Genomic DNA, 12,257 nt, shown 5'->3' on the forward strand with positions numbered 1-12,257 from the left:
AAACTCCCAACCTCTGGCTCCACAGTCAGGTATCCAACTGACTGACCCATGGCCATCACCTTTGCTGGCTGAGGTTGAAGAGCATAGTGTGTCTAGAGTGTACTGGCCGGACTACTCCTGCAACTAAATATTGTGGTTCGACAAGGGATGTTTACTGCTCCATGTGATTTCTGGAGGAATCTGGATATGCACCAGCAGCCATCTAATACTACCATCTGGATGTACGCTAGTAAGTCTTGAACAATACCTGTCATATTGTAGCTCAACAAACAAGCAACTTACCGATGTTCACAGCACGCTCCTCTTTCTTCAACCTAGGAGAACAAGAAAAAAAAAGGAAAGTTGAAATCACTCATTGGGTCAACATCTGACTCGAGGTTAGACACAGCTATGATCTGAAGCCTGAAAACTCTTACCCCAATGAGCAAAAGACTCTCCTGCAAAGTATCATGGCTGAGCACAACCCAAGAAGAATCAATCAAATCTGAAATAGCACAGCTCAAGTGTAGGCAGGTTTACTCAGAAGTTCGTTAGGCATCCTTCAGTCTCGAAAGACTATGGTAGCGTGCTCTGTATGGAGGGCTTGGAACAGCGCCTAGTGTGGCTGAGAAGGCCAATTCGAGAGTGACAGTCCCTTCCACACTGAAGACAAACCCAGTCTGTCCCCTGTCCGGCTCCCTGGTTTTGCTGCTTATGTGACTTCCTCTTTGCCTCGGCCTGCTGGGGAAGAGTCTCCTCAAATTGGGAGAGGCTGTGATGCACTGCCTGCCTCCAGGCTGAACGGTCAGATGTCAGGGTTTCCCAACTGTTGAGGTCTATTCCTAAGGCCTTCAGATCTCGCTTGCAGATGTCCTTGTATCGCAGTTGTGGTCTCCCTCTGGGGCGCTTTCCCTGCACTAATTCTCCATAGAGGAGATCCTTTGGAATCCGACCATCAGCCATTCTCACGATGTGCCCAAGCCAACGTAGGCGTCACTGTTTCAGTAATGTATTCATGCTGAAAATTCCAGCTTGTTCTAGGACTGCTCTGTTTGGAACTTTGTCCTGCCAGGTGATGCCAAAAATCCGTCGGAGGCAACGCATATGGAAGGTGTTCAGCTTCCTCTCCTGCCGTGCACAAAGGGTCCAGGACTCACTGCAGTACAAGAGTGTGCTTAGAACACAGGCTCTATAAACCTGAATCTTCGTATGTGTCGTCAGCTTCTTATTGAGCCATACTCTCTTTGTGAGTCTAGAGAACATGGTGGCTGCTTTGCCAATGCGTTTATCCAGCTCGACATCTAGAGAGAGGGTGTCAGAGATGGTTGAGCCGAGGTACACAGAGTCATGAACAACCTCCAATTCTTGTGTGGAGATGGTAATAGAGGGAGGTGAGTCCACGCCCTGGCCCATGACTTGTGTTTTCTTCAGGCTGATTGTTAATCCAAAGTCTTGGCAGGCCTTGCTGAAATGATTCATGAGTTGTTGGAGGTCTTCAGCAGAGTGGAAAACAATGGCTGCATCATCTGCGAAGAGGAAGTCCCGCATGCATTTCAGTTGGACTTTGGTCTTCGCTCTCAATCTAGAGAGATTAAAGAGCTTTCCATCTGATCTAGTCCGGAGATAGACGCCCTCAGTTGCAGCTCCAAAGGCATGCTTCAGCATGACAGCAAAAAAGATCCCAAAAAGTGTTGGTGCGAGGACACAGCCCTGTTTCACTCCGCTTTGGATGTCAAAGGGGTCTGATGTTGAGCCGTCAAAAACTACAGTGCCTTTCATTCCCTCATGGAAAGATCTGATGATGTTAAGGAGACGCGGTGGACATCCAATCTTGGGAAGTATTTTAAAAAGGCCATCCCTGCTAACCAGATCGAATGCTTTTGTAAGGTCTATGAAGGCCACTAAGAGTGGCTGTTGTTGTTCCCTACATTTCTCCTGCAGCTGTCGGAGGGAGAATACCATGTCAGTGGTGGATCTATTAGCTCGAAATCCGCACTGTGATTCTGGATAGACTTACTCAGAAGTAAGCCCCATGAAATTGAATTGTGCTCTCCAGATGTCTTGCACCTTATTGTCAGGTAAACGTACAGAGGATTACAGCCATCAAGAATGTTTAAAACATTGGCATTTTGAAATTCCAGCATGTATACTCAGAAAATAAAGAAGACTTGTATAGCATGAAAGCAAACTAGAAGGTAAACATATATTTTAAATCCATGTTTCCCAAATTCAAATCTGAAGTCCAGATTTTTCAAGATATGGACTTTGAAACTGAGTTTATAGCAACGCTCAAAGGTGGAATTCTTAGATGCATTTGGGGGTAGAATCCATATATCTGTAGCAGGGGAACAACCTTTGAACTGTAGTACAACTACTTATTTCTATAAATGTATTGCCTGGAACCTACTGGTGTTTCTGAAAGGTTTGCGTAACTTGCTGCAACTAATTACTGAGGTGTCAAGGAACATCTCAGTGATGCTGCTGGGAGCTTGACTAAGCACATGACCAAGCTGAAGCCTAGCACTTTCATAATTAGCCACATCAAGTTACACAAATCTTATGTGAATACAATTAGAATTCTAGCCATTGTTTCAATGTTCAGATGCCTGCACTCAAAACTGGAAGTGTCAGATTTAGGATATCTGTCTCATCTTACATTTTTGTGGAAGGAGTTCACGCCTAATTCAGATACCTAGATGGCAACAGATATACTGTTGGCAAAAATAATTTTCCAGGCCTGAATCGTACTTACCAATATTCTTCTCCTTCCAAAAGTTTCCTGAAAGGAAGATGGAAAAAATCTGTCAGTTCCCTCTCTTATTTTGCTTCTTAAAAACTCAAATTCTTTGAGTCTCTAATACAAAGAAATATATCAATTCTGATAAATTCTTCAAAAGAAAGGAAGCAAAATTATGTTGGTCAAATTGGACAGGTACAGCATGCAGTTACCTGCCTTATAGGAGCTCTGAGAAGATGCCACAATAAGCGGCTGAGCAATACACAAAGATTCCATCACAGTATTTTTAGATGAAATTTCTAAAGCCCTGGCCTGGATGGACAAATATGTCCATTTCCATTTATCCAACATCCTATTTGTTTTTTCCATCTCACATAAGAAATTTGAAAAGTTTCATAAAATTGTTGTCCAAAATGAACCAAAATAGCATTCTCATCCATCCCTACCTGTAAGTTGCAATCTCAACATCTAGAGCCAGCCTAACATTCATCAGCTCCTGATATTCCCGTAGCTGGCAAGCCAGGTCTTGCTTGGCCTTGCGCAGGGCCTCTTCCAGATCACCCAGTTTAGATTTAGCATCCTTCACCGCCATCTCTCCATGCTCTTTGGCAGCAGCTATCTCCTCTTGCAGTCTATGACACTGTGGATGCAGAAACACACATTTCTCATAGTACCTTTCCTGGAGTGCCCGGAGTTTGACTCAAGTCAAACCCCATTCCACATGAACACAGAGAGGACAACCAGACAGTCCTCAAAAAGTGGTTTACCCTTTCCTTCTTCTGGCACCAGCCTGGGACTGTGCAGCTTGCCCAAGACCACACAGGTTGGCTGTACAGGCAGGAGTCACGGTGGGGAAATGAACACTTAACCTCTGGCTCCACAGTCAGATACCTACATCACTAAGCAGTAACTCCTTTAAACTCACCTGAGCTTTGATGCTTTCAGTTTCTGACTGCAGATGATGAGCAGCACGGGTCAAAACCTGAAGTTCTCCCTTGATATTCTGCAGATTATCATTCTGTTCTGCTGCTTTGGTCTGGAGCTTCTGATACTGCCAAGACATACAAAGTCCCTGATTAGGAAGTGAGATAGGTTCGCCATTACACTATGTTTCTGTAAGGACAAGAATCGTTGGGGCCCAACCAGATCTGCCCAGTTGCTGACCTGGCACTGGAACCCAGCTTCAGCTACAGCTCGGCTCCGGGAAGCGGTGCATTCAAACTGACGCCGGAACTCCTCAATGATCCACCCCATGTCTAATTTTCGCCTGTTGTCCACTTGCACTCTGATGGAAGTGTCAGAAATGCGGTTCTGCAGCTCAGAAATTTCCTGCAGCACGAGAGAACGCAACGACTCCTTTCTCACTGTGCAACATTGAGAATCAAATAGTTGGACAATGGGGCATTCATTTGGTAGGTGCTGGGAAAATAAACTACAACGTCGCTGCAATGCATTCTATATAACAAATAGGGACATGGGATAAAATTCTTGCTTCGCATTGAGTCAATTGAGGTAAAGGAGGAATTGATCCAAATCCCCACATATTGAATAGGCATACATCAGTTCGGACTACCAGAAGGACTGAGGCCAAAATGGCTTATGATATATTTTCAAAAACACATAATATTTAAAAACACACACACAATGGCTCTTGCTTAGTGTATTAAGTCACAACTAAAGTAGGTTCATTAACTCAACAGAGTTATGGAGGAATTGACTCATCAGATCCCCTGATTCAATGGACCTACTCTAGTTTGACTTACTACGGTAAGCAACGGGGTTTTAGCCAATACTTTACATTGAAAAAGGTTGCACATAATTCTAATAACATAAACACTGTCAAGTTGAAAACCAGTTGGCCTAAATCCTCTTGCATAACTTACACTGCTGTAGCAGAAATGGCATCATTCTGGCAATTCCATATGCGATTCCTCATATTGCCCTAGGTGGGTGGCTTTGCTCATGACACAGAATTCAAGTGGGACTCTTTAACCATTGGCTGGTCAAGCACCTCAGTGGAAATAGGTGAAGTCTCTTGCTCTAGCAGAAGCCCCTTCCCGACTGCTAGTCCATTTGAATAGCAAGGTCTTTGCCTGCTGGCAGAAGGACAATAAGGATGGGGCCAGATGAGCTTCCCTGGAACGGAGTCCCAGAGCATGGGAGCAGCCACTAAGAGGGCCTTTTCTCACCTCTCTGCCAAAAGTTCCTATGAGAAGGGCCGCCCCTTGAAATCTCAGAACCCTGATAGACTTTCATGAGAGTCCACAGCCTTCTAGACAGTCTGGACCTGTAGAGGGCTTTATAGGTCACAACTAGCAGTTCCAACAGTGCCTAGAAACAGCCAGTGAAGCTTTTGTAGCATGAGAGCAGTAAGATCCCCATCATCAAGCCTCTTGCCAACAAACTGGCAGCACCATAGCTAAGGGTGGTGGGGATTCTGGAAGCCTTAGTCCAACAATGCTTTTCTTCTAAGCTCTGTCTTCATTTCCTCAGATAAGATACATGAGAGAAGTCTGGCAAAACAAAACAAACAAACTGGATATCTCGGTGGTTTAGACCTCCAGCTGTGGAGCCAGAGGTTGGGAGTTTGATTCCCCACTGGGCCTCCTTGACAGTGGACTGAACTCGATGATCCATAGGGTCCCCTCCTGCTCTGCAATTCCAAGATAATTATTATTAAGCAAACAAACAAAGAAACCCCCCTGTGTTACTACTTTAAATTTGTTATGGGAACTGACAGGCAAAGCATCATATAACAAGAACCAAAAAATCTTATTACCTGTTTGTAGATACGTTTTAAGAAGCTGAGGCGTTTGACATTATTTGCTATTTTGGTTTCCAAGTCTGCAGCGCGCGTAGAGGCACAGACAACATCCTGGATCAGAAAGAAAACTAAGTGATTGGTACCAAGTTAGATCTCCTTGGGAAGGAGAGTGCAACAAGACAGGAAAGAATAGAAGGAAAAGTGGTTCTGGATGCAAAGAATATAAATTAAAGTTGTCACTGAAATTTTGCTTAAAGGGATATTTGAGGTGAATCCAGGGCCACGGAGAGGGTTGGGAAGGGTTGTTATAGGCCAACCTATTAAAGGAATGTCAAGAGAAGCCAGAAGAGTTTCTCTAATATTTGTGGATGCCTGCCTTCATATCCCTGGAGAACCAGATTTCCTCTAAACCAATAATCAAAATAAAGGGAGCCAAGAAATACAGCTAGATTTAGGGAGAAGAAGCATTGAAAATATGGTTCCTTCTATGGCTGAACCAGTGGAACAAAAATTAGAAGCTGCTTCCCTGCTCTCCTTTTTTTTCTTTTACACTTTTTCTCTCCTACTGATCTCAATGAGAGGTACATAAATGACCCCACCTAAAGGAGCTGACACAGGGGGACCTGTCCAGATGGAGGAATCTGGAGCCCTCGGGTTCATGCTTAAGAGGTCCTTACTTGTTATCTTTGACCAGATCTATTTTATTTCCCATTCCAGGGATTTTTCCATTTACCCTGGATATATATTTTTTCTCTCTCTCCTGCGAGCAGGATCCACACATGTCTTTGGATCCCTGGTTTACTCATGAGCAAGGTTTAACCAGTTTTCCCATGTATAAGTTGAGCATCAGGAGCTACAAGAGACATTATTTTCTAAGGAGGATCCTAAAAATATCAAGTCCCAGCAGAGGTGGTAGGGGAATGAAAAAACGACAAGTAACGATATGGAAAAATGCAAGCAATTTGGAAAAACTAAGCCACATCTTCCAGCGGTGGTGTAAAGCGACCTAAACTCTAGACCATTGGCTCCCAACCTTGGGCTCCCAGACATGATTGGACTGCAACTCCCAGAATCCTTTGCCAGCATAGCTAGTGGTGAAGGCCTCTGGGAGTTGCAGTTCAAGAACATCAGGAGGCTCAAGATTGGGGGGAAACTGCTCTAGACAAATGTTTCTTAACTTTTTTTTTGGTCATGGATCTCTTTAAGAATCTGGTGAATGCTATGAACCCCTGCCTCCAGAAAAGTTCATAAACCTTTAGACAAAAAGACAATTTTCTAAAGAACAGGAAGGAAATAGAAGGAGGGAACTGCATGTATTTCATGGATTTCCCCTCAAGCTCATCCGTCTATCCTTTAAGAGTTCACTGATCGCAGGTTAAGAACCCTTGCTATAGATAAACAGAGCGGCACTGACAAAACCAGTTTAACACCTCACAGTCTCTGGAGGAGAGAGGAACAACCTCAACTTTTGTGGATTTCATATTATTAAAAATTATTATAAAGCTAATAAGATACTGGTGATACTCATACTGTTGTACTACTACTTACCCTTTTAAGTAATAAACATTCATTCTCAGCAGATGTTCGCCTATTGTATTCCTCTTCAAACCTAATCCAGTAAGAGGAAAGACCTTTAAAGAGTGGAAAAGATTTTTTTTAAGGTATCAGAATCTATAAACTGGGCTGTGTGTGCTCCATGCTTTGGTCAGATCTCACCTGAAGTAGTGTTTCTGTTCTGGGCACCACAAGTTTAAGCAGGATATCAAGAAGCTAGACCATGTCCAGAGAAAATAACTAGAATTGTGAGATGCTTGGAAACCAACCCCTATGAAGAGAAGTTGAGGGAATGTGGCATATTTTGCTGAGAGAAGAGAAGGCAGAGAGAGGATATGACAGCCATCTTTAAGTGTATGAAGGGCTACCATATGGCCTTGGAGGATAGTAGACTCTTCTTCACTAGAGTCTTTTAAGCAGTAGTAGAATGATCACATAGCAAGGATACTTTAGCCGTGGCAGGTGGCTGGATTCAGTGATCCTTGGTCCAGAATTATAGATTCTTCCAGTTCTATAATTCTGTAATTCTATGAAAACTGGCTGAGCTCTGAACCAAGAAAGCCAAGGGGTACAGCTTCATAAACCTCCATCTCTGTTATGTTAGGGTGTGACTACACAGTGAGTGAAATCAAAATTAATCCACATTCTCTCATTGTGAAGTTGGAGTGGAATATTCAGTTCTCTTCAATATGTGGCCACAGAAGCAGAGGAGAAAAAACCTTTTAATTGCAGTTCCATTTGAAATGCCTGTAGGTGGTGCAGGTCAAAGGAACTGCCTTAATAAGGCTTTCCTTTCTCAGTCACTCATTTCCTCATCTTTTCTTGCCCACAGGTAGAACTCATTAAGATGTAAATAAAATTATGTTAAATAAGCAAGAGCTCTGCCAGAGGAGAAATTGGTTTTTTTTTGTTTGTTTGTTTTTTAAAGAGAGGCTTTCTGGAGAGGGATGGGTGCTGGAGCTACTTGTGTGTGTTTATGTATATGTGCATGTGCACTCTGCTCATCTTCTCTCATGAGGCATGAGGCAAGGGGGAAGGTGCTTTGCTGAAACACCACTCTGTGTATGTGTTTGTGTGTGTATGGGTGCGCACGCACACACACACACACACAATTGATTTTTCCTTTCTGCATTTGTTCAAAGTAATCACACTCTTTGAACAAAAGTGAACAAATTTGACTTTTGAAAAGTAATGGGGAAGATTTATATTGGAACTGTAAGACTGGGCTGATTTGCATTTGCTGTTGTGTCATGTGATCAATGGGAAAATGTGTATCAAATTTCCCCAGTCTTTTTTTCTGTATAACGCTCTTACTTAAAAAAAATCATTTGAGATTGATTGATTGATTGATTGATTGATTGATTGATTGATTGATTGATTGATTGATTGATTGATTGATTGATTGATTGAGAGAGAGAGAGAGAGAGAGAGAGAGAGAGAGAGAGAGAGAGAATCTTAATAGCTGGATTATACCACCTTAATGCTTCTTAAAGCTCACCTCCTCTTATGGCCCTCCAGGGCTTCCTCCAAAGCCTGGCACTCAGTCTGCAGCTCCTCTCTCTTATGCTCCGCACACTCCAGCTCCTTTTCCAGGCTCTTGACATGTTCCTTAAAGAGGGGTTCCATGTCACTTTTGTGACATTTCTTTTCTTGCAGAAAATCCCACTGAGTCTTCAGCTTCAGGTTGTATTGTTCCAACAACTGGACCTGGGTTGCAATAGCAAACCGTTGGTGCCTGTGCTTTCTAGTAACCATCCAACATGTTGGTGTGAAGTGTCCTATCAGATAACTAAAGAAGAGGCTGCTGTTTGATATTACAATAAGAGGAGCCATTTCCCTTCAGCTATGACCCATGGCATGAAGGCCATAGCTGAAGTTTTTAAACTCCTCGTCTCACTGTGCATGTGTTTATGTGTGATGCAAATTATCTGGATGCTTTCCAGCTGTGATCTACAATAATGAACAGGTGGGAAAGACCTGCACATTAGTCCTCCAACCTACATCATTTAGGGTCCCCAAAAAGCCTGGATCCCAAAACAGTGTCAATCAACTCAAGCCCCAAATTGTGGGAACTTTTGCCTCATCAGATCACAGGTTACTCGTAGAACAGGGACTCTAAATATGCCTTATTGGCTTGCAAGGATGATGCAGCCCTGCGCTTCTGCTAGAAGTTCCCTTCTGTCCTGTGTCTTTAAGAGTCATCATCACTGTTCAGGATTTGAGGGCAGTTCCGATTCTGATTCGGCTGTGTGGTCCCCTTCTCTGGAAGCAGTGCATCCTCAGGGGTCACTTTTGGACACTGGTTTCTAATATAGGATGATGGAGCCTGCCTTCTGGGAGCTCTGGGTCCTCATCCAGTGGGGACATATTTCTCAGTCATGGGAATTCTGCAGCCCAATTCAGCTCTACACAGATACAAGACCAAGGTGTATGGCCCTGCTGGGTGTAGGGGAATATTTGAGGGCAGGGCATGCACATGAACCTACATCTCTAGCACCAGTTTAGCTCTATACGCATTTCAAGCAAATGTCTAAGGCTTGGCATATACTCAGGTGACTGTCATGCCAGTGTGGGAACTGTTCTATCATGACTTCTCTCATGAATTCATCCATGAAGTTACCACATTTACAAGGGTTGCAAGTACCAGGGGTTGAGAAATTTGTGTCAATTCATTTTTAAAAATGGTGATTTAGCAAAATGTTCATATTTCTTCAATGTTGTTTCAAGTCATGCAACTCCCATTTAACTAGGAAAGATCGTCAAGAACTTGCATTGTGAATCTTACACACAAAAACACACAGTGTTGTCCCATGACTATAGGATCGGCTGCTCAACATTTGACCATATGCCTAAAACTTATCATCATCATCATCATCATCATCATCATCATCATCATCATCATCATCATCATCATCATCATCATCATCATCATCATCAATCAAGTCAGTCCTGACTTATAGCAACCCTTTTACAGGGTCTTCCAGGCAGAGAGTTCTCAGAAGTGTCTTACTCTTCTCTTCTCCTGGGGATGCCTTGAGACTGGGTAGCTTCCCCAAGGCCACACAGGCTGGCTCTACTCACAGAAGGCCCATTGGGGTATCGAACTCCCAACCTCTGGCTCTGCAGACAGATACCTAAACCACTGAGCTATCCAGCCAGCTAAAACTTAGCATAGGAACCTCGTTTGGAATCCCCTTTCCCCATCGTCCTTGTTCAGCCATGTTTCCCTGATGGACCAGGAGACACTTGTCTTCCTGCTCCCCACCTGCAACTCACCTTCTCAATGAAAGAGGCTAACTTGCTGTTGAGGCTCTGGAGATCATTCTTCTCCTGGCACTTCATCACTAAGGCGCTGGTATCAATCCCCAGGTCAAGAGGTTGCAGCAGAGACGTGTTGCAAGTGATGGGCGTGATGCGTGGTGCCCCAGGAACAGCTCCTCCGGCCTTCACAAAATGGCAGTTCGATCTAGAGCCACAACAACAGTGTTCAGCACCAATACCAGCACAATGCCCATTTCTGCAGGGGCTGTTCCTGCGGGCCAGTCGGGGTCCGCCGCAGATAACGCTCCTGCTGCTAAAGCAAACTGCTCCTCCATGACACTGTCCAGGACGCATAGGAGGGCAAGCACCATGGCTGACCCTGCACTGCCTTCCTTGGGGGGGCAAAATGTCTGAATAGGAGCTGTAGGTCCTCGCACCCCATCCACAACAGGAACGGCAAGACATTGTTTCTTGGCAGAATGAGATGGAATCAGAGGAAGGAAAATCAAAAAGATGTGGGTTGGGGGGGTTGGGGAGGAGAGGGGTGGGGAGAGGAAGAAGGAGAAGAGAAAGCTTGGATGGTTTCAGAAGGACAAATAGTCCTTTATATCCATTTTGCAAAGCTAGGTTTGGCTGCTTCCTTGTGGGGGAAGAGCAATTTCATGGTATTTATGAGCTGGGAGTTTTCAGCAACAGGCATCTCAGGTGCTGGGCTTAATAACCAGGCCAAACATAGCTCTCCCTCTGAGTGTACCTGAATGTGAACGTTCCTGTCAAATTAGTGGGCCAAATGCACCCATGGAATTAATTTACTCGTGGGAGAGCTGGGCTGAGGCGGAACCTGCTCCTGTTGTGACTCCCCCTGTAAATGGTATTTCCTAATTTCCTTTTGTATACTCTGAAGCAACGAAGCAGCAACAGGGCCAACTCCTTGCATACCTGAAAGGAAGAGAGAGAGAGCCTGGGTACCCCAAGACTTGTGAAAGTCACAGAAACATTTGTGAAGATGTCACAGTTACACAAGCTGATTTCCACGTGACAGGGCATCATCCCGAGGGATGTTCTATTCAGCAGGTTGCACCTTGATGACCACAGCGACATTCTATTTAAGTGTCCAATCATTTGTCTGTCCAGAGACAAAGGTGCTGCCAAAGTCATCATTAACTTGGCATTTTGTGGCCATCCCAGTTTCATTGACTAATAAAAAACCATGATTAAGGCATCTGTTGCCGATGCGGTTGCCGCCCTTTGGAGGGCCTGCTGGACTGTCATTAATACTTGCAAGAAAGCACAAGCAAAGCTAGTAAAAATAAATGCAATGGTTATTTTGGATGGTCTCTCCATTTGTTCCATGAATCATGACAAGCACTAGTTACATTGCTTTGATCTTCTGCGAATCTGGGGTATATATAACCCTGTGTGAATATGGAGATGTAAGAATGACTGGAACTGGACCACCTTTCCTCTCTTTAGATCCAGAGGCATATACTGTATATGCACATGCCTCTGGAGCTATATCTATGAGTTGGCTATGGTTTCTTTAGCATGTTGCTCTACCACCAGTTTGCACCTGAAATCTTCTCCAGCTAAGAAAGTGCAGGGAGAAACAAAGCCTTGTGCCACTGTTGTCGCCTTCAGGGGGAAAGGATAAAGGAAAGCTCAGGAAGGGGAATAGAAAAATCCACACACAAGCATGGTATACAAAACCCATATTACGTGAGCGACCATCTAGTTCAATAAGACAGAGCAGAGCCAGGGAGACTGATGCTCCGGGATGCTTTTTAGAAGGACGGCCAGCCTGTGTAGTTCTTGGATGGGGTGGCCTAGGGAGAGGAGGATGCTGGGGTAGGAGAGTCGTGGTCTCCCCTGTCTGAATGGAGGGAGGAGGTTTTTCGTTTCTGGTTGGCCAGGGAAATACAAAAGTGGGCTCTGGCTGAAGTTCTGGCAGCAGGCAATGGCTCT

This window comes from Pogona vitticeps, chromosome 2, assembly GCF_051106095.1.
Source record: "Pogona vitticeps strain Pit_001003342236 chromosome 2, PviZW2.1, whole genome shotgun sequence".
NCBI lineage: Eukaryota > Metazoa > Chordata > Lepidosauria > Squamata > Agamidae > Pogona > Pogona vitticeps.